Genomic DNA, 22,966 nt, shown 5'->3' on the forward strand with positions numbered 1-22,966 from the left:
GATCATGACCTGAGCTGAAATCAGGAGTTGGACACCCAACCGACTGAGTCACACAGGTGCACCTAAATATTTTATGTATTTATTTTTAAGTTTACTTATTTATTTTGAGAGAGAGAACAGTTAAGGGGCAGAGAGAGTTTCCCAAGTAGGTTCCAAGCTTAGCACAAGCCTGACACGGCTCTTGATCCCACGACCATAAAATAATGATCTGAGCAGATATCAAGAGTCAGACACTTGGGCGCCTGGGTGGCTCAGTCAGTTAAGCATCTGACTTTGGCTCAGGTCATGATCTCATGGTTCGTGAGTTCAGACTTGCTTTGGGTGAGCTTGAGCCCCACTTCAAATGAGCTTGCTTCTCTCTCTGTCTCTGCCCCTTGTGGAATTCTCTTTCTCTCCTCACTCACTTGCGCCCTCTCTCTGAAAGAAAGAATCCACTCAAAAAAAAAAAAAAAAAAAAAAAGAAGTCAGACACTTAGTTGACTGAGCCACCCAGGTGCCTCTAAAGATTTTATTTTTTAAGTGATCTCTACACCAGATGTGGTGCTCGAACTCACAACCCCGAGACCAAGAGTTGCACGCTCTACCAACTGAGCCAGTCAGATGCCTCTGAAGTATAATTTCATTCAACAGGAAATCCCTCCCTTGGAGGGAAAATGGGAAAAAAAACCTTAAAGCCAAACATTTTTTCCAAGGCAGAGCACTGACATTTCCAGATTGACAGCAGAATACATTTATTTCCATGAAACAAAACCATGAGTGCAAAGTTTGCCTTTGAAACGGTTTCCCACTTCGTCTCCATTTTTCAAGGCTCAGGAAACGATGCTTGTGGCCTTCTTCAGGGTCAGTTTAACCAGTGATGATGTTGGATGGCAGCTTCCAAATATAGGAAAATTCTTCAATGGTGCTTTATCTGGGGGGTCAGAGTACTTGGCAAGAAGACCTGAACCATCAGAATAGCTTAGCTGGTTTAAAGGATGGAGGAGCATCAATCAGTACTGAAGTAGTTAGGATCCTTCAGTTGCCACAGCAATGCCCTTTCAGAAGCAAGAATTTGTTTCAGGTTCTTCCAGGTTCTGTTCTTGCCAGCTACCTCGCCACCATGGCCAGAGTGCACACAGAGTTTGGATCCTTAAATGGCAATGGCTTGGCAGCTTTTTCCATAGGTCCTGTACTGAAACCAGAGGGCACCACTTTATTTTCACTCACAGCTTCCCTGCTAATACCCCACCTAAAGCTGGAAGCAGACACTTTTTTTTCTTCTTCCTGGCGTTGTAACCCCCGAGCTGCTGCCCTTGGAAGGACTGGCTGGCCTCTTCCTGCTGTTTCGGGCTATTCCCAGAGTGGAAATGATGGCCACAATTGGAATTTGAGCCTCCATTCTTACCCTCTCTATGTTCTTTTATTTATTTATTTTTAATTTTATTTATTTATTTTTTAAATTTACATCCAAATTAGCTAGCATATAGTGCAACAATGATTTCAGGAGTAGACTCCTTAGTGCCCCTTACCCATTTAGCCCATCCCCCCTCCCATAACCCCTCCAGTAACCCTCAGTCTGTTCTCCATATTTATGAGTCTCTTCTGTTTTGTCCCCCTCCCTGTTTTTATATTCTTTTTGTTTCCCTTTCCTTACGTTCATCTGTTTTGTCTCTTAAAGTCCTCATATGAGTGAAGTCATATGATTTTTGTCTTTCTGACTAATTTCACTTAGCATAACACCCTCCAGTTCCATCCACATAGTTGCAAATGGCAAGATTTCATTCTTTTTGATTGCCGAATAATACTCCATTGTATATATATACCACATCTTCTTTATTCATTCATCCATCGATGGACCTTTGGGCTCTTTCCATACTTTGGCTATTGTTGCTAGTGCTGCTATAAACATGGGGGTGCATGTGTCCCTTCAAAACAGCACACTTGTATCCCTTGGATAAATACCTAGTGGTGCAATTGCTGGGTGGTAGGATAGTTCTATTTTTAGTTTTTAGAGGAACCTCCATACTGTTTTCCAGAGTGGCTGCACCAGCTTGCATTCCCACCTCTCTATGTTCTTTTAATATGTAGTTTTGAAAATAAAATTTTTTAATGTTTTTATTTATTTTTGGGGGAGAGAGACAGTGAGCTGGAGAGGGGCAGAGAGAAAGAGGGAAACACAGAATCTGAAGCAGGCTCCAGGCTCTGAGCTGTCAGCACAGAGCCTGACGTGGAGCTTTAACTGGTGAATCACAAGATCATGACCTGGGCCAAAGTTGAATGCTCAACTGACTGAGCCACCCAGGTGCTCCTAGTTTTGAAAATTTTTTGAATTTTTTAAATACATTTTTAAAAATTAAGTTTATCTATTTGGAGAGAGAGAGAGAGAGAGAGTGCGCACAAGTGGGGGAGGGGTAGAGAGAAGCAGAGACAATCCCAAGCAGGCTCTGCACCATCAGCCCAAAGCCCGATGTGGGGCTCCAACCTATGAACCACAAGACCATGACCCAAGCCAAGATCAATAGTCAGATGCTTAACCGACTGTACCACCCAGACGCCCCTAAATTTTTATTTTATTTTATTTATTTTGAGAAAGAGAGAGAGGTGGGGAGGGGCAGAGAGAGGGGGGGAGAGAGAGAATCCAAAGCAGCCCCTGCAGTGTCAACACTGTCAGCATAGAGCCCGTCTCGGGGTTCAAACCCACATACCGTGAGATCATGACTGGAGCTGAAACCAAGAGTCAGACACCTAATGGATTGAGCCACCCAGGTGCCCCTAGTTTTGAAAATTTTAATTTCAGAAAAGTCTTGAGTAGCTTTTGGGTTGCTTTTGTTTGGCATTTTTTTGTGTGCCTTTGCTTTGGTTTTCTTTTTCAGAGATTTCTATTAACCTATTAGTGGAGCTCTTGAAGATGCTCAAAGAAAGATGCCTAAGGGGATAAAAAGGTGAGCCAAGAATTTTGTATCTTCTATGTCTTTACTATTTGTCACTTTCTCTTGAACCATCTTTCTTCATTTTTTTTTTTTACTTTAAAATTGTTTCCTCTTCAATTTTTTTTTTCTTTTAGGTAAACTCTACATCTAAAGTGGGGTTCAAGCTCATGACCCCAAGACCTGAGTCACATGCTCTACCAACTGAGCCAGACAGTGACCCACATCTTTGATAATTTTAAGGCATTATTTATTGTATTTATTTACTCTAGTGTTCCTTATAGTTTCATCTTCATTTCTAAATGTTTTTTTCTTTTACTTCTAATTTTTCCTTGAGTTCTCTCATTTCAAACATTTTTTAGTTTTTTTAATATTCTGATTTGTGTTATTCTTTCATTTCTCATATCACTTTCTTGATGTCTTTTAGTTCATTTTGAAATAAAATGTTATAATATTCTACTTTCTGAGCATATCTCTCTGGCATGCTTTCTTTTGTAAAAACATTTTTCTGTTCTTCATTCTTTTTTCTTTTTTTTTTTTTTTTTTAGTTTATTTTTTATTTATTTTGAGAGAGAGAGCAAGTGGGGGAGGGGCAGAGAGCAAGGGGGGAGATAGAATCCCAAGCTGGCTCTGGGCTGTCAGCGCACAGCCTGATGTGGGGCTTGAACTCACGAAGGGTGAGATCATGATCTGAGCCAAAGTCAAGAGTTGGATGCTTAACCGACTGAGCCACCCAGGTGCCCCCCATTCTCTTTTTTCTTATAGTAATTTTGTAGAGCGTTTATTTATTGTTTGTTTGTTGTACAGGATTTAATCTGACACTTCCTGTTGCTCATTTTTAGCTGAATTTAATTTTTCTGAAGGATTTGTTCAGGTAGCTTTCCTATTTTGACAGAGCTCCTGTTTCTGTTGTTTGGAGATAATGTTAAAAAATACAGCTTGCTCTCAGATTTCCTGACTTCATACCCCTACCCTGCCTTTATCTGGACCTTCTCTTCCTTTGTCTTTGCTGTCCCTATCCTGATCAAGTTTGATTTTTCTTTCAGCAGTTTCTCTTCAGTATGGGACCTATCCTGAAAGTGAGCCCTGAGGGGCCCTCGGGTGGCTCAGTCAGTTAAGCAGCCGACTTCGGCTCAGGTCATGATCTCACAGTTTATGAGTTCAAGCCCCACATCAGCCCCTCTGTGCTGATAGCTCGGAGACTGGAGCCTGCTTCAGATTCTGTCTCCCTCTCTCTCTCTGCCCCTCCCCTGTTTGCACTCTCTCTCTCTCTCTCTCTCTCTCTCAAAAATAAATAAACATTAAAAAAAAGGGGGGGTGGGGGGAGCCGGAGATGGTCAGTTTGGAGAGCTCAAAGGGGTGAGGTTGTTCCTGCCTCTTTAGGCCATATTGACATGTAGCAATTGACTTGCTACTGGAGAGAGCAAAACCTCTCTCCATTTTAACTCTTGTCAGAGTGGCCTGCCATGCCTTCCCTTGGTTGTTTGGACCATCTGTTCCATCTGTTCTCATATCCCTCTGACACCCTGTGTCTTCCTGTTTCTCCTGCATAAACACCCATAACAAGCAGGTCTTGTGGCTTTTGGGAGTTTGTTTCCACTGCTCAATAGTTTGGGGTTTGTGGTGATATCTGGTCACCTAGTTTTGTTGCAAATGTTGCCCGTGAATTTTTGGTTTTGCCAACTCGTTGCTCTGCTTTGTTTTTATTTTTTGTTTTGGTGAGGATTTGAGAAACCCCAAAACTAGGGTGCCACTTCCACTGATATTTCCCCTCCCCACCACCACCACCACCACACATACCTGTCCCCCCGCCCCCACCATTACCCTTGTCTGGGACCCTACTTGTGCTTTATTAGTATTTTTCTTCCATGTTATAATGATATGTGTACTGTCTATTATCTGTTTCTCCCTAGACTGTAAGTGACGTAAGAGCTCAGGAAGAGTGCCTGGCAATATAGTAGGGGTTCAACAAATATTTGTTAAGGAAAAAATGTTTCAAAAGCAGCATATTTGGAGGCTGAGAGAAAAGAGTCAGTTTGTGGCAGATACGGGAAGTGGGATAAAGAACTGGTAAGAAAGGAGGCACTGGGCTGGCTCAGTCGGAAGGGCATGTGACTCTTGATCTCAGGATTGTGAGTTCAAACCCCACATTGGGTGTAGAGATTACTTAAAAAAAAAAAAAAAAAGAACTTGTTGGTAAGAAATAAAGCTGGATGATTGGGCCAGGTCAGTTTAGGGCTTTGTAAAGCATTTAAGGAGATTGTACTTTACCCTGAAGGCAATGAAAACCCTTTAAAATTTTTTTAAGGAAAAAAAAAAAAGATTTTAAGTAAGGGAGTGGTCTGATGAGATTTCTTTCTTTCTTTTTTATTAACATCACAAACTACAGTACAGAGAATGGATTCTGGGACATAAAAACTAGAGATGGGATTAGAATCAATGGCAATAATCCAGCAGTTGAATATACATGGTAAATAAAACATTGAATTACAGTGATCTGATTTTCAGATAACTTGCACAGTGGAAAATATAATCAGAATCCAAAAGGTAATAGAATGGCCAGAAAAATGATTAATCTGAAAAAGATGATAATTAGGCAAGATAAATGAAAGCTCATTCATTCAGGCCCCAAATTCATAACTGATGAACAAATATAGGCTGGTTTAATAATAGCTTGCAGAAAGACAAATTAGCAATAACATATTATGAAGTGATACTGTGATGAAACTAAGGATGTTAATTTATTCCTTTTATTTTGTTCTTTTTTTAGTTTATTTATTTTGAGGGGGTTGGGGAGGAGCAACGAGAGAAGGAGAGAGACTCCCAAGCAGGCTCCCCACTGTCAGCGCAGAGCCCAACATGGGGCTTGATCCCATGAACCATGAGATCATGACCTGAGCCAAAATCAAGAGTTGGATGCTTAACCATCTGCGCTACCCAGGCACTCCAATTTATTCCTTTAAAAATTTTTGTTTTAAAAATTTACATTGAGAGATAATTCACATATTATATAGTTAACCCATTTAAAGTGTACAATTCAATAATTTTTAGTAGATTAATAGTTGCAGTGCATCCATCCAGGAGTCAAATTTGGAATATTTTCATCACCCCAAAAAAGAAACCCTGTATCCATTGCCTATCATTCTTCTATCCCATCACCCCCCTCCCTAAGCCCTAAGCAACTATTAACCTACTTTCTGTCTCCATAGATTACCCTTTTTTGGACTTTAATAATAATGGAATCACATAATACATGGACCTTTCTGACTGCCTTCTTTATTTAGCGTAATGTTTTCTTTCTTTTTTTTTTTTTTAAATTTAAGTTTATTTATTTTGAGAGAGAGAGAGAGAGCAGGGGAGGGGCAGAGAAAGAGGGAGAGAGACAATCCCAAGCAGGCTCCACACTGTCAGCATAGAGCTGGATGTGGGGCTCCAACTCACGAACTGCAAGATCATGACCTGAGCTGAAACCAAGAGTCTGATGCTTAACCGACTGAGCCACCCAGGCACCCCGTTTATTTAGCAAAGTGTTTTCAACATTCATCCAAGTTGTAAACATGTGTCAGTACTCTGTTCTTTTTTTAATTTTTTATTTTATTTTATTTTATTTTATTTTAATTTAATTTAATTTTATCTTATTTATTTTTCGGGGGAGAGAGAGAGAGAGAGAGCGCAAGCAGGGGAGGGGCAGAGAGAAGGGGGCACAGAGGATCCAAAGCAGGCTTTGTGCTGACAGCAGTGGGCATGATTTCGGGGCTCAAACTCGGGAACCGTGAAATCATGACCTGAGCTGAAGTTGGACTTTCAACTGACTGAGCCACCCAGGTACCCCAGTACTCTGTTCTTTTTATAGGCAAATAATATTTAATTGTTTGGATATGCCACATTTTGTTTATGCATTTTTCTGTTGATGGACATTTTGGTTTTTTCCATTGTAGGGGAGGCAAATTTTACCCATCTTAGGTTCTCAGCTGGGGCTCTTTAACAAAAAGATAGATTAACAAGATAAAACGAACAAGCTTATTAATATATGCAGCACACATCACAGAAGAGAAAACTCAGCGAAAAGTAGTTCAAAGTGGTAGCTTAGAACTCTGGCTAATATAGCATCTTCAACAAAGAGCAATACATTTATGGACAAATGACAGGATGAAGGAAAAGAGTTTTAGGGTTCAAAGGACAGCAAACTAGGAAGGTAAACATATGGGAGGAAACTAAGGGAGGAAGGTTTGTTTGCAGATTTCTCTGGTGCCATCTCTGAGCTGATAAGAGTCTAGAGCATCTCTAATAAAGAATTTATATCTGCCCTTAGGCAGAAAAGGAGGAGGTTAGAGAGAGAGAAAGAGCTTTTTATGTGTTTGCTCCTTTTTTTTTTTTTTACATTTATTTATTTTTGAGAGACAGAGACAGAGAGTGAGTAAGGGAGAGGCAGAGACAGAGAGAGACAGAATCAGAAGCAGGCTCCAGGCTCTGAGCTGTCAGCACAGAGCCCGACGCAGGGCTCGAACCCACGAACCGTGAGAGCATGACCTGAGCCGAAGTCAGACGCTTAACCGACTGAGCCACCCAGGCGCCCCTATTTGCTCCTTCTTAATTGCCTTTTTAGAAGAGAGCTTTTTATGTGTTTGCTCCTTCTTAGTTGCCTTTAGCTCAAAATAATTTTATGTCAAAGAGCATATTTTGGGGTGACGTATTCTGGTTTTCTTCACCATCTTTTGGCTATGATGAATCATGCCGCTATAAACATTCATGTACAAGTTTTTGTGGGGATGTATGTTTTCATCCAGCAATGGAATTGCTGAGTCATTTTATTTACTCTTTGTTCCCATTTATGGACATAGTTTTTAGGATGTGCTAAGTGATAGTCCCACCTGTAATCTGATATTCAGTCCTGGGCTATACACATTGACAAACTGGACCATGTACAGCTAAGAGAGGCCAGAGCAATAGAGAGGAGATGGTTAACTAAGTAACTTGAAGAATAAGGGGAGTATGTGGAAACATTTAGCTGGAGAAAAGAAAACTAAAGTGGAAAAGAGGGATGCCTGGGTGGCTTAGTCACTTGAGCCTCTGACTTTGGCTCAGGTTGTGATCTAGTGGTTCATGAGTTCAAGTCCCACATCAGGCTTGCTGTTCTCAGTGCAAAGCCCGCTTCAGATCTTCTATTCCTCTCTCTCTCTGCCCCTCCCCCCTCTCAAAAATAAGTAAACACTAAAAAAATAAAGTGGAAAAGAGATATATTCAAAGATCTGAAGAGTTGTTATATAGAAGGGGGATTAGCCAGAGGGTAGAACTAAGCCCACTTGGTAGATATTTCAGAGCAACATAATAGGTCTGAAGATTTTCTTTCCTCCCTTCCTTCCTTCTTTCTTCCTTTCTTCCTTCCTGTCTCCTTCCCTCCTTCTTTCCTTTCCAATTATTTTATGTTTGACTACATAAAACATGAATAAAGTGTAAAAAGTACAAAAGGATGCACATTGATATCTTGCATTCAGTTCCCTTTCTTATAGGCAGTTTCTTATAAATCCTTTGAGATATATTTTAAACATATAAACAGATTTTTAAATTTTATAAAAAGAAATTTAGTATGCTTTTAGAGAGAGTAAAAGCATTTCTAACTAAAAATTAAAAAAAAATTTTTAGTTATGTTTACTTATTTTTAAGAGCAGTGAGAGACAGAGCATGAGAGGGGCAGAGAGATAGAGCCACAGAATTCCAAGCAGGTTCCAGGCTCTGAGCCTGAGGTGGGACTCAAACTCATGAACCGCGAGATCATGACCTGAGCTGAAGTTGGATGCTCAACCAACTGAGCCACCCAGGCGTACCATAAAAAAAAATTTTTTTTCTAACTCTTATAAATGGCCTAACCCTGTCTGTAATGACTGTTTCAGGCATTCTGTATCCTGCAGATATTTAGGGGAAATAGATAAACGATCATCAGTTAATTTTCTGGAGTATTTTTCTCTTGCAATTTATTTGTTGAAGAAACTAGATTGTTATCCTATAGAATTTCCCATGTTCTGGATTTTGCCAAGTGGTGTCTTTCCTTTGTTTTATGAATTTCTTGCAAATTGGTATTGGATTGAGAAGCTAAGATTCAGATTTGATTTTTTTAAATTTTTTAATGTTTATTTATTTATAATTTTCTAGCAGTCACATTTTATTTTTTTTATTGCTGTGTATATATTTTATTTATTTATTTATTTTAATATGAGATTTATTGTCTAATTGATTTCCATACAACACCCAGTGCTCATCCCAACAGGTGCCCTCTATGTTTATTTATTTTTGAAAGAGAGAGAAAGAGAGAGACAGAGTGTGAGTGGGGAAGGGGCACAGAGAGAGAGGGAGACACAGAATCTGAAGGAGGCTCCAGGCTCCGAGCTGTCAGCACAGAACCCAACATGGGGCTTGAACTCTCAAACCACGAGATCGTGGCCTGAGCTGAAGTCAGGTGCTTAACCAACTGAGCCACCAGGTGCCTCTGGATTTGGTTATTTTAGTAAGCCTACTTTATAGATGGTGGTGAATTCTTACATCAGGAGGCATATACTATCTGGTTATCTCTCTATTGTTGCTCAAAGTGCTGATATTCTCATTGTATTATTCCTTCTTCACTTATTAGCTGCCATATTTTTATAATGAAGAACTTCCCCTCAGAGCAGTAGCTGAAAAGGCAAGATAGGGGCACCTGGGTGGCTCCGTCAGTTGGGTGTCAGACTTCTGCTCAGGTCATGATCTCACGGTTTGTGGGTTTGAGCCCCGCGTGGGGCTCTGTGCTGACAGCTCAGAGCCTGGAGCCTGCTTCGGATTTTGTGTCTCCCTCTCTCTCTGCCTCTCCCCAACTTGTGCTCTCTCTCTCTCTCTCAAAAATAAATAAGATGTAATAAAAGGCAAGATAAATGTTTGATACTTTATCTAGAGTTTTCAAAATAGTGGGTTGGTACCCTATCATCTTACAATGACTAGTATTTTTTTTAAGTAACATTATGAACTCATGAATTTAAATCTATTTAATGTGTTACATTGTGGTTATTATCTTTGTTAAATTGGGATGGCTATATTGGAAGCCTCTTAAGGTTGGCTCTTGAGTTCTTTTGATAAAACCTTATAGTCTTCAATAGTTTCTCCATTTCTCTCTTCACTATACACACTATAAATCAAATGTAATCCCTACTATGTGAGAGAAATTTGTCTTGTTAGGGTCATCAAAAACCTCCATATGTGACCAAATCCCTGGCCATTCTCCATCTTCATCTTTCTTGCTCTCCCAGCAGTATGTGTGCCTGCTTATATATTTTTTACTTTTTTTTAATGTTTATTTATTCTTGGGAGAAACAGAGTGTGAGGCGGGGAGGGGCAGAGAGAGAGGGAGACACAGAATCCTAGCAGGCTCCAGGCTCTGAGCTGTCAGCACAGAGCCCAAAGCGAGGCTCAAACCCACGAACTGCAAGATCATGATCTGAGTGGAAGTTGGACAGTTAACCGACTGAGCCACCCAGGCGCCCCAGTGCCTGGTAACTAAAAGTCTTTCTTTGCTTGTCTTCTGAGACACTTCTTTTCTGGTTTTCCTCCTACCTCACTGAACATTTGCTCTCTGTCCTCTTTGCTGGATCTTCCCCCTTTCCTAACTTAGAAAGTGAGAGTAGATAGTAAAACAGTTCAAGGACAAACTCTAGAACCTTCCACCGTTTACAGGTTAAAAAGAAGAGGAAGATACAGCAAAGGAAGAGCAAACTAAACAAAAAGCTAGCAGAAGGAAGGAAACAATAAATATTAGAACAGAGATAGAGAATAGAAAAATAATAGAATAGATGAAACCTGATGTCTTCGTGGAAAATAACAAAATTGACAAAACTTAGCTAGCTAGTCTAAGACAGAGACACAAATAACTAAAATCAGAAGTAAAAGTGAAGACATTACTACCAAACTTACAGAAATAAAAAGGAGTGTGAGAGAATACTACGAACAATTGTACACCAACAAATTAGATTACCTATGTGAAATGGGAAAATCCCTAGAAACACAGGAATTACCAAAACTGACTCAAGCAGAAATCATAAAATCTGAACAGGCCTGTAACAGGTAAAGATAATGAATCAGTAACCAAAACCTCCCAACAAAAAAAGTCAGGACCAGATGGCTTACTGATGAATTCTACCAAACATTTAAAGAATTAACACCAATCCTTTTCAAACTCTTAAAAAAGAAAATAAAGGAGGAGGAGGAGGAATGTGCTAACTCATTCCATGAGACTAGCATTACCCTGACACCAAAGCCAGAAAAATGCATTACAAGAAAAGAAAATTACAATTCAGTGTCATTCAGTTCATTCACAATATTATGCAGCCATCACCTTTATCTAGCTCTAAATCATTTTCACACCCCATAATAAAACCCTATGTCCATTAAGCAATCACACTCCTTATTCCCCCTATCCCCAGCTCTTGGCAACCACCAATCTTCCATTTTTATGGATTTAGCTCCTCTGAATAATTTACATAAATGGGATCATACAATATGTGATCTTGTATTTTGGGCTTTCTTTCACTAAATGTAACGTTTTCAAGGTTTATTCACATTGTAGGATGTAACAATAGTTCATTTTCTAAATATTTATTTTTGAGAAAGAGAGAATGAGAGCAGGTGCATAAGCAGGGGAGGGGCAGAGAGAGAGGGAGACAGAGGATCCAAAGCAGGCTCCCTGCTGACAGCAGACAGCCTGATGCAGGGCTTGGACTCACAAACCTTGAGATCATGACCTGAGTTGAAATTGGATGCTTAACCGACTGAGCCACCCAGGCGCCCCACGATAATTCGTTTTCTAAAACAGGGAAAACTTTCAATATTTTACCGAGAGAGAATCCTAAGTAAGGTCCACATGGTCAGTGCGGAGTGATATGGGGCTCAAACTCAGGAACCCTGGGATCATGACCTGAGCCAAAATCGAGAGTCAGCTGCTTAACCGACTGAGCCCCCTCTATCAAAAATTTTTTAACTCCTATTTCTAGTTTGCTAATTTTTTTAAGTTTATTTGAGAGAGAGAGAGTGCACGCATGTGGGGAAGGGCAGAGAGAGAGAAGGAGAGAGAGAATCCCAAGCAGCCTCCATACTGCCAGCACAGATCCCAAAGTGGTCCCACCAACAGTGGGATCATGACCTGAGCCTAAACCAGGAGTCGGCCACTTAACAGACCAAGCCACCCAGGCAACTCTAGAGCATGTGACTCCTGATTTTGGTTGTCAGAGCCATACCTTGGGGGTAGAAATAACTTAAAAATTAAAAAAAATTTTTTTTTAAGATTTTATTTTTAGAAAATAAGCCTTTTAAAAAACATGGAGTTGTTCCTTTCACCACTAACGTGTGAATCTAAAAGAAATGTAATATTGTAGACATCAAGAGAATGGGCACTATTCAAAAAGGAATGCCCCACAAATGTTCCCATGGCAAAACTGGAGCAGTCTACAGTGTTACCCAGCATGCTCTTGGCATTGTTGTAAACAAATAAGGGCAAGATTCTTGCCGAGAGAATTAATATACATACTGCATTTAACAAGCACTCTAAGAGCTGAGACAGCTTCCTGAACTGTGTGAAGGAAAATGATCAAGAAAGAAGCTAAAGAGGGGCACCTGAGTGGCTCAGTCAGTTAAGTGTCTGACTCTTGATTTCTGCCCAAGTCATGATCTCACAGTTCATGAGTTCGAGCCCCCCAGCAGGCTCTACACTGACAATGCTGAACCTGCTTGGGATTCTCTCCCTCTCTCTCTGCCCCTTCCCTGCTCACATTCTCTCTCTCTCAAAATGAATAAACTTAAAAAAGAAAGAAGCCCAAAGAGAAAGGTACTTGGGTTCAATTGAAGCCCCAGCCTGTTTACCCAGAGAAGTATACTTTATGACAACCAGTAGAAAGGAGCCTGAGCTGCTGGAACCCATTCGTTATGGATTCATGACAGGTGTAAAAAGAATACAAGACCCCTGGACTGTTTAAAAAAAAAAAAAAAAAGCAACGGTAATAGTCTCCATAATATCTTCATTTAATTCACCAATTTCTGGTCCTTGTGAAAACCAGACAGATACTGGAGGATGTGTGTGAACTATTGTAAATCCAGCCAAGTAGTAGCCTTACTTGTAGCTGCCTTGCCTGATGTGGTATCATTGCTAGAGCAGATGAACAGGTACATGGTATGCAATCTTTGATCTGGCAAATGCATTCTTTTCCATCCCTATCAGAAAGAAGAAAAGAAACAGTGCACATTCGAGAAACAGTTCACATTGGAGAAACAGTTCACCTTCACTTGGAAAAGGCAACAATGTACATCTATAGTCTTACCCGAGGGGTATGTTTGCTCTTCTGCTCTCTGTCATTAAACGATCTGAAGAGACCTAACCAGCTAGGCATCTCTCAGAGCATCACTATATTGAGCTGCTATGTTGATAACATCATGCAACATGGACTGGTTGAGCAGGAAGTAGCAAGTATGTCACATGCCTTGGTAAAACACTGGCTCTCCAGAGGGTGAGATAGTAACCTTTTTTCAGAGTTCCCTTCACAATTAGTTGAAGCACTGTGACTGCTCAGCAATCAACTTTTCCATCTGGCCAATCTTGCTTCCTTTCTTTCCTGCAATTCCCAATCCCAAGAGCACTCACTAATAAACTGCCTGTCCTTCAATTTCGATCTTAGAAATGGCTTCCCAGGAGCACCTGGGTGGCTCAGTCAGTGAGGCATCCAACTGCAGGGTGGGTCACGGGTTCGTGGGTTTGAGTCCCCACATTGGGCTCCACTGCTGACAGTTCAGAGTCTGCTTGGGATTCTCGATCTCTCCCTGTCTCTCTGCCCCTCCCCCACTCTCTCTCTCTCTCTCTCTCTCTCTCAAAATAAATAAACTTTAAAAAAAAGAAAAGGGATGGGTTCCCTAGAACTGAATGTGTGATCAAGGGAAACACTTTGCCAGGAAAAAAAATAAACATAAAACAAATTAGGGTTTTATTTATTTATTTATCTTTAAAAAATTTTTTATAGTTGTTTATATTTTTTATTACTTTTTAAATTTATTTATTGTTTAATTTACATCCAAGTTAGTTAGCATACAGTCCAACAATGATCTCAAGAGTAGATTCCTTAATGCCCCTTACCCATTTAGACCTTCCCTCCCTCCCACAACCCCTCCAGCCATCCTCTGTTCTCTATATTTAAGAGCCTTTTGTGTTTTGTCCCCCTCCCTGTTTTTATATTATTTTTGCTTCCCTTCCCTTATGTTCATCTGTTTTGTATCTTAAATTCTTCATATGAGTGAAGTCATATGATATTTGTCTTTCTCTGACTAATTTCGCTTAGCATAATACCCTCTAGTTCCATCCACGTAGTTGCAAATGGCAAGATTCATTCTTTTTGATTGCTGAGTAATATTCCATATATATATATATATCTCACATCTTGTGTGTGTGTGTGTGTGTGTGTGTGTGTGTGTGTGTGTGTATATATATATTTACAACATCTTCTTTATCCATTCATCTGTCAATGGACATTTGGGCTCTTTCCATACTTTGGCTATTGTTGATAGCACTGCTGTTAACAGTGGAGTGCATGGGCCCCTTTGAGACAGCACACCAGTATCCTTCGGATAAATATCTAGTAGTGCAATTGCTGGGTTGTAGGGTAGTTCTAATTTTAGTGTTTTGAGGAACCTCCATACTGTTTTCCAGAGTGGCTGCACCAGTTTGCATTCCCACCAGCAGGGTGAAAGTGTTCCTCTTTCTCCACATCCTTGCCAACATTTGTCGTTGTCTGAGTTGTTCATTTTATCCATTCTGACAAGTGTGAGGTGGTGTCTCATTGTGGTTTTGATTTGTATTTCCCTGATGATGAGTGATGTTGAGCATTTTTTTTCATGCATCTGTTTGCCATCTGGATGTCTTTGGAGAAGTGTCTATTTTTGTCTTTTGCCCATTTCTTCACTGGATTATTTGTTTTTTGGGTGTTGAGTTTGGTAAGTTCTTTATAGATTTTGGATACTAACCCTTTACCTGATATGTCATTTGCAAATATCTACTCCCATTCTGTCAATTGCCTTTTAGCTTCACTGATAAAAAATTTTTAAATTTTATTTATTTTTGAGAGAGAGGGAGAGAGAACAGATGAGGGAGGGAGGGGCAGAGATAGAGAGGGAGAGGGAGAATCCGAAGCAGGCTCTGTACTGCCAGCATCAGAGCCTGATGTGGGCTTGAACCCAAGAACTGCGAGATCATGACCTGGGCTGAAATCAAGAGTCAGACACTCAGTTGACTAAGCCACCCAGGTGCCCCAAAATTGGGGTTTTACTATGCGATAAAATTCAAGGCAAAAATTATGAACCAAGGAGATAGCATTACATAATGATAAAATAAACAAAGAAAGCAAGAAAACATAACCAACATAAATGTGCTTGGCAATATAGGCTCAAAATATATCAATAGTAATAGTTAAGTGGTACCTGGCTGGCTTAGCTGGTAGAGCATGCGACTCTTGATCTTAGGGTTGTTTGTTTTGTTTTTTAACTTTTTTAACGTGTATTTGTTTTGAGAGAGAGAGCAAGGGAGGGGCAGAGAGAGAGGGAGACAGAACCCAAGCAGGCTCCACGCAGAGCCCAACATCACACAGAGCCCAACATGGGGCTTGAACCCATGAACCATGAGATCATGACCTGAGCCGAAATCAAGAGTCAGAGAGGCTTAATCAACTGAACCACCCAGGCACCCCATTGATCTCAGGCTTGTAAGTTCAAGCCTCAAGTTTTATGTAGAGATTACTTAAAAATAAAATCAGGGGTGCCTGAGTGGCTCGTTCGGTTCAACGTCCAACTCTTGATTTCAGCACAGGTCATGATTTCCTGGTTCGTGGGATTGAGCCCAGTATTGGGCTTTGCACTGACAGCTTGAAGCCTGCTTGGGATTCTCTCTCTCCCTTTCTCTCTGCTCCTCCCCAACTATTTCTCTCTCTCAAAATAAATAAATAAATAAATAAATAGTAATAGTTAACCGTATTGCGTAACTTCTATGTTACTCAATAGAGCCAGGCATGCTCTATATAGGCTTTACATATGGTAATTCATACTCTTCATTAGAGGCATGTGAAAAAGTACTTTTATTCTCCCCTTTTGCACTTATAAAAAACAATAAATTGAAAGACAGATACCATATGTTTTCACTCTTATGTGGATCCTGAGAAACTTAACAGAAACCCATGAGGGAGGGGAAGGAAAAAAAAAAAAAAGAGGTTAGAGTGGGAGAGAGCCAAAGCATAAGAGACTCTTAAAAACTGAGAACAAACTGAGGGTTGATGGGGGGTGGGAGGGAGGAGAGAGTGGGTGATGGGTATTGAGGAGGGCACCTTTTGGGATGAGCACTGGGTGTTGTATGGAAACCAATTTGACAATAAATTTCATATATTGAAAAAAAACACAATAAATTTAGGAACAAACATAAATAAATCAACTACTGGAACTGGAAATGTTTACAGAGCTCTCTTAGAAACAGATGGATGAAGCAGACACAATAAGCAGAGATACAGAAGATGTGAATAATACAATGAGTTCAGTGTATTGTATATAGAGAATTCTACATCTAACAAACAGATAGTATGCTTTTTCTAGTACATGTGAAACATTACAAAAGATGACTATGTACTAACTTACAAAAGAAGTCTTAATATTACATTTTAATTTTTTCTAAATTTATTTTTATTCTTCATTTTTTAAGGTAATCTCTGTGCCCAAGGTGGGGCTTGAACTCATGACCACAAAATCAAGAGCCTGATGCTCCATGGACTGAACCAGCCAGGCACCCCAATACTACATTTCAAAGCATCAGTATAACACAGCCTATGTTCTATGACTGTAACACAATCACATGGGAAATAACTAATTAAAGGATAGCTTAAAAAATTTTTTTAATGTTTATTTATTTATTTATTTATTTATTTTTTCAATGTTTATTTATTTTTGGGACAGAGAGAGACAAAGCTTGAACGGGGGAAGGGCAGAGAGAGAGGGAGACACAGAATCAGAAACAGGCTCCAGGCTCTGAGCCATCAGCCCAGAGCCCGACGCGGGGCTCGAACTCACAGACCGCGAGATCGTGACCTGGCTGAAGTCGGACACTTAACCGACTGCACCACCCAGGCGCCCCGATGTTTATTTATTTTTGAGAGAGACAGAGATAGATCATGAGCAGGACAGGGGCAGAGAGAGATGGGGACACAGAATCTGAAGCAGGCTCCAGGCTCCGAACTGTCAGCACAGAGCTCCATGTGGGGCTCAAACTCACAGACTGCAACATTATGATGTGAGCTGAAGGCAGATGCTTAAGCAACTAAGCCACCCAGGCGCCCCATGGATAGCTTTTTAAATCCCCAAATGTCTGGAACCTAAGCATATACTGTTAGTAAATCTTGAATTAAAAAAGGAGTAAGAGGGGAAAAAAAGGAGTAAGAGAAATTATGAAATACTTTAAATAAAAGTTTGTCATATTTTCTAAGATACAACTATTTTTATTTATTTATTTATTTTTAATTTTTAATGTTCATTTTATTTTTGAGAGAGAGCATGCACGAGTGACAGAGGGGCAGAGAGAGGCAGAGACAGAGGACTGGAAGTGGGCTCTGGACTGACAGCAGTGAGCCCAATGATGGCTTGAACTCATGAACCTTGAGATCATGACCTGAGCCAAAGTCAGACACTCAACTGATTGAGCCACCCAGGCACCCCTTGTTTTTATTATTATTATTATTATTATTATTATTATTATTATTTTAATGTAGGATACAACTAAAGGTTTAATTAGAGATGTAGAATATTAAATACATTTGAAAGAAAAAAAAAAGTTTGGGCACAAATGAAAAAGCATTCAACTCAAGAATGAATCAGTGGGACACCTGGGTGGCTCAGTCAGTTAGGTGCCCTGCTTCCACTCAGGTCATGATCTCACTCCTCGTGAGTTTGAGCCCCATGTCTGGCTCTGTGCTAACAGCTTGGAGCCTAGAGACTGCTTCAGATTCTGTCTCCATCTCTCTGCCCCTCCCCTGCTCACATACTGTCTCTCTCAAATATAAAAAGTAAAACAAAAAAAAATTTTTTTTAAAGAATGAATCAGTTATTAGAGATTTTAATTATCTGAGCAAATGGGTCAGGAAGAAATTCAAAACTTGAAAATGCCAGCAAACATTAAAGAAAGTACAAAATATTTTTAAATGTTTATTTATTTTTGAGAGAGAGAGAGAGCGTGCACATACTCCTGCATGAGCCTCTTGTGCTCATGAGCAGGGGAGGGGTGGAGAGAGGGAGAGAGAGGAGAATCCCACCTGGGTGGCTGAGTTGGTTAAGCATCCAACTCTTGATTTGGGATCATGTCATGATCTCACAGTTTGTAGGACAGAGCCTTGTTTTGAGCTCTTTGATGACAGTGCAGAGCGTTCTTTGGAGTCTCTGTTTCTCTTTCTCTCTCCCCTCCACTGCTCTCTCTCTCTCTCAAAATAAATAAATAAACATAAAAAATTATCTCCAGGTGCCTGGCTGGCTTGGTCGGTAGAGTATGGGACTCTTGATCTCATGGTCATGAGCTTAAGCCTCACCTTGGGCATGGAACCTACTTAAAATAAATACATTAAATAAATAATTATTGCACACTCTTTTTCTGGTTCCTGAAAAACTCATAAAGTAGTGAGAAACTATTCTTGGAAGTCAGTAGAATATGCCTATAAAATCATCTGGGTTGAGACTTTTGGGTAGAAAACTCTTTGATTAATATTCTAATTTCTTGGGGCACCTGGATGGCTCAGTTGGGTAAGCCTCTGACTCTTGGTTTCAGCTCAACCTTGATTTCATGGTTGGGGAGATCAAACCCCACATAGGGCTCTGGGCTGATAGCGCAGAGCCTGCTTGGGATTTTCTCTCCCTCTCTCTCTCTGCCCCTCACGAGCTCTCTCTCTCTCTCTCTCTCTCTCTCTCTTTCTCTATCTCAAACTAAATAAATAAAGCTTTAAAAAAAGTAAATAACACACTGATTAAGTTAACTGGTATTTTATTTAGAATATTCACTTTTTTTTCCTTACAATATTTGTATGTATATACATAAGTGAGAGGAACCAATAACATTCATTTCATGCATTTTCATTATCTAGTTTTAGAACCAAGATAACTACTATTGATTGGGTAGTATTGTGGTTGTAGCCAGAAATCTTTTTTTAAATGTACGTATTAGTTCTAATTGCATATGTGTTTTTGTTTGTTCATTTTTTGCATTAATCACTCTCACAGGGGTTTTATGTAATATGAAACTTACTATACCTTTTACCTCTTCTGTGTATTTATTTCATAAGATCCAGTTCAAAGGAGTCTGTGTGTAAAACCTGAAACTTTCTTCCCTAAAAATAATGAAAAACAAATGCCCATTTTTACTATGTAGTACAGTTTGGGTTTTTTTAGTATTACAAATCCACTATCAGTAAATAAATAGTACTCAAACAATTGGATATACATAAGATGTAGTAAGGCAGGGTGAGATTAGGAAGGAGGGATTACAAAAAGGTATGAAGGAATGTTCCTGGGTGATGGATAAATTCATTATCTTGATTGTGGTTATGGTTATATACATATATATCAAAAGTCATCAAATTGTGGACTTTAAATACATGCAGTTTATTGCAAATTGATTATATTTCAATTATACCTCAATAAGTGGGTGGAGAAGTCTTTAAAATTATCAAGATCACAAAACATAAGAAATGATATTGATTAAATTATACCAAAATTAAAGATGTCTGTTCAATAAACAATATTATTTTTTAATGCTTATTTATCTATTTATTTATGAGAGAGAGAGAGAGAGAGAGAGAGAGAGAGAGAAGGAGAGTGCAGGTAGGGGAGGGGCAGAGAGAGAGGGAGACAGAATCTGAAGCAGGTTCCATACTGTCAGGGTGGAGCCTGATGTGGGGCTCAAGCTCACAAACTGTGAGATCATGACCTGAGCTTATGAGATGTTTAATGAACTGAGTCACCCAGGCACCCCATTAAACAATATTATTGACAGAGTTAATGATGAAAGTTGGGAAGAAACATTTGCAATGTTTAAAATTAACAAAGGAGGGGCGCCTGGGTGGCTCAGTCGGTTAAGCGGCCGACTTCGGCTCGGGTCATGATCTCACAGTCCGTGGGTTCGAGCCCCGTGTCGGGCTCTGTGCTGAAAGCTCGGAGCCTGGAGCCTGTTTCAGATTCTGTGTCTCCCTCTCTCTGACCCTCCCCCGTTCATGCTCTGTCTCTCTCTGTCTCAAAAATAAATAAATGTTAAAAAAAAAAATTAACAAAGGACTGATACCTGAACTATACAATAAACTGATGCAAGTCAATGGAAAAATATGGGAATCCCTATAGAAAAATTGGCAAAGGAAAACAAATAGGCAATTCATAAAAAAGAAAAACCAAAAGTAAGAAAAAAATTGAGAAGATGCTCAAACATATTAATGATTAAAGAAATGCAAGGAGGGGCACCTGGGTGATTGAGCGTTTGACTTCGGCTCAGGTCATGATCTTGCAGTTCCTGGGTTCCAGCCCCAAGTCGGGCTCTATGCTGACCGCCCAGAGCCTGTAGTCTGCTTCAGATTCTGTGTCTCCCTCTCTCTGTCTCTTTGCCTCTCTCCCGCTTGTGTTCTGTCTCTCTCACTCTCAAAAATAAATAAACATTAAAAAAAAAACAAAAATAAATGCAAGGAGATATTTTAAATTCATGGCATATTGAAAAATTGGAAACTTGAGTAACATTAAATGTTGGCGAGGAAGTTGAGATATAGAAATCCCACCATGGTATGACATTCCAGTGTGGAGCTCAATATGCATGAGAAATTATCACAGAACTGAAGGAGAAATGTCCACCTGCACTATCATTTGTGGTAGCAGGAAGCTGAAGGCAATCATGGGAGTAGTGAACAAATAAAGCACAGGGATCCACATAATAGAATATCTTGCACCAGTATTAGGAGCAAAGGACTAGAAGGCCATGTGGTCAAAGAAAGTTTGTTTTATTTTTTAAGATGGCAGATATCACTGCACATTTGTATGCTAATGGGAATGATCTAGCAGAAAATTTGATAATATAGGAGAAAGGGAATAATACAGAAGAAAGGTAAAAAGGAATAGACTGAAGTATAGAACTGAAGGGTGGGGTAGGGGTGAGGGATGGGAATGGCGGAGTGACAGTTGGCTTAAATAGTGGCAAGAATGACTCATTGTAACAAGATGGAAGTCTATGTATATAAAAGAGGAAGGGGGGGGGGTAAATTGACCAGATTGGTGGTAGAAAGATAACTATGTTTTCTTTTCTTTTTTTTTTTAATGTTTTATTGATTTATTTTTGAGAGAGAGAAAAGCCAAGCAGGGGAGGAGCAGAAAGAGAGAGGGAGACAGATAATCCGAAACAGGCTCTGAGCTGTCAGTGCAGAGCCCAACTCGAGGTTTAAATTCACCAACTAGGAGATCATGACCTGAGCCGAAATCAAGAGTCAGACACTTAATTGACTGAGCCATCCAGGTGCCCTACTATGTTTTCTTTTGATTACTTTTATTTTCACAGTAAAATAAGAACCCAAATCATAAGCTAAGAGAAAGGAAAAATAAGGGATGCTAGATGCAGAGAGCTTTTGTGAATAAAGCCTCCCTTTCTTCATTTATACAGTGAGGGCAGCACCCAACAGAGATGGCCCCAAAGGTGTCAGCTTTATGCAGCATTCATATCCCCTGATGCTTAGCATGATGTTTCTCTAAGTATAAGAATGTATACCAGCAAACACACCTTGGGATCTAGCTGGAGAGGAGAAAGGTGGGGTCGTTGATAATAGGAATAAATAGCATTCATTGAATGCTTCTTAAAGGACCAGCATGACACTGTAAGTAAGAGTTCTACCCACCTCTTCTCATTAAACCCTAACAACAACCTTACAAATAATACAACTGTTTTACAAAGAACCAGAGTCTTGAACATTAGAATGGTGAGTAACAAAAGGAAAGTCCCCTTAAAGATACTATTAGCTCAGGGGCGCCTGGGTGGCTCAGTCGGTTAAGCTCCGACTTCAGCTCAGGTCACAATCTCATGGTCCGTGAGTTCGAGCCCCTCATTGGGCTCTGGGCTGATGGCTCAGAGCCTGGAGCCTGCTTCCTATTCTGTGTCTCCCTCTCTCTCTGCCCCTCCCCTGTTCATGCTCTGTCTCTCTCTGTCTCAAAAATAAATAAATGTTAAGAAAAAAATTAAAAAGATACTATTAGCTCAGATGTGACTCTTGATCTCAGGGTTGAAAGTTTGAGACCCATGTTGGGTGTAGAAATTACTTAAAAACCTTTTTTTTTTTTTTTTTTTTTAATGCTATTGGCTCAGTTAGCTAATGGGAACTTGATTCTGAGCAGATGAAGCTCCAATCTCTATGATAGAAGAAACCTAGTCAAAACCCTAGCTCCCCCTCCTGATCAGCTGACCCACTATTACAAGGTGGGTGACCTTGAAGGAGTCACACATTTCCAGTTCTGTAAAATGGAATGATGGGTGTTAAGTGAGACATTATCTCAGTTTGAGAAAACTCTTGCAAATGAAATGATATATGTATGTATATGTTAATGTTTCCCTGTTATTATTACTATTATGACTGTTGCGTAAGCGTCCAGGACAAGGCCAACGCCTGAGGGCAAAGGTAAGCCTCCAGCAGAGAATGGGCCCTTTAGGGTGCATATCAATAAAGACCACGTTTAAAGAATTTTAGCCGGTAGTCTTGGCTCGGTAGGGGGCGAAATTTTTCTTCATCAAGGCTCGACCGTTCTGAGTCTTAGGCTTGAAACTCTGGAGAAAATAATTAGGCTTCTCTGAGCGAGATCCGGAACACCAGTCCTAGGGATTTGAAATGCGACGCTGTGTGGAGCCTCACTGCCACCCGTTTGGTACCAGGAGGCGCCCATCGGATCCGTTCTAAGACTGGCCCCTTGCGGTGCGCCTGACCGACTATGGCCAGAATCTGGGAGCTGGTGCTGGAGGTGCCGGGAATCCG

At 40.1% G+C, this 22,966-nt stretch overlaps 1 long non-coding RNA gene and 1 pseudogene across 1 annotated transcript; one reads left to right on the forward strand and one right to left on the reverse strand.

The window, feature by feature from the left end:
* Positions 1–809: 809 nt before the first annotated feature.
* LOC125170634 (INO80 complex subunit C-like) lies at positions 810–1,378 on the reverse strand (annotated as a pseudogene).
* Positions 1,379–2,663: 1,285 nt separating this feature from the next.
* On the forward strand, positions 2,664–16,815 carry LOC125169928 (uncharacterized). The gene is made up of 3 exons (XR_007153843.1): positions 2,664–2,921; positions 13,138–13,244; positions 16,645–16,815. It is a non-coding gene; the product is annotated as an uncharacterized LOC125169928 (long non-coding RNA).
* Positions 16,816–22,966: the final 6,151 nt, after the last annotated feature.

The sequence above is a fragment of the Prionailurus viverrinus genome, chromosome B4 (assembly GCF_022837055.1).
Source record: "Prionailurus viverrinus isolate Anna chromosome B4, UM_Priviv_1.0, whole genome shotgun sequence".
Classification (NCBI taxonomy): Eukaryota; Metazoa; Chordata; class Mammalia; order Carnivora; family Felidae; genus Prionailurus; species Prionailurus viverrinus.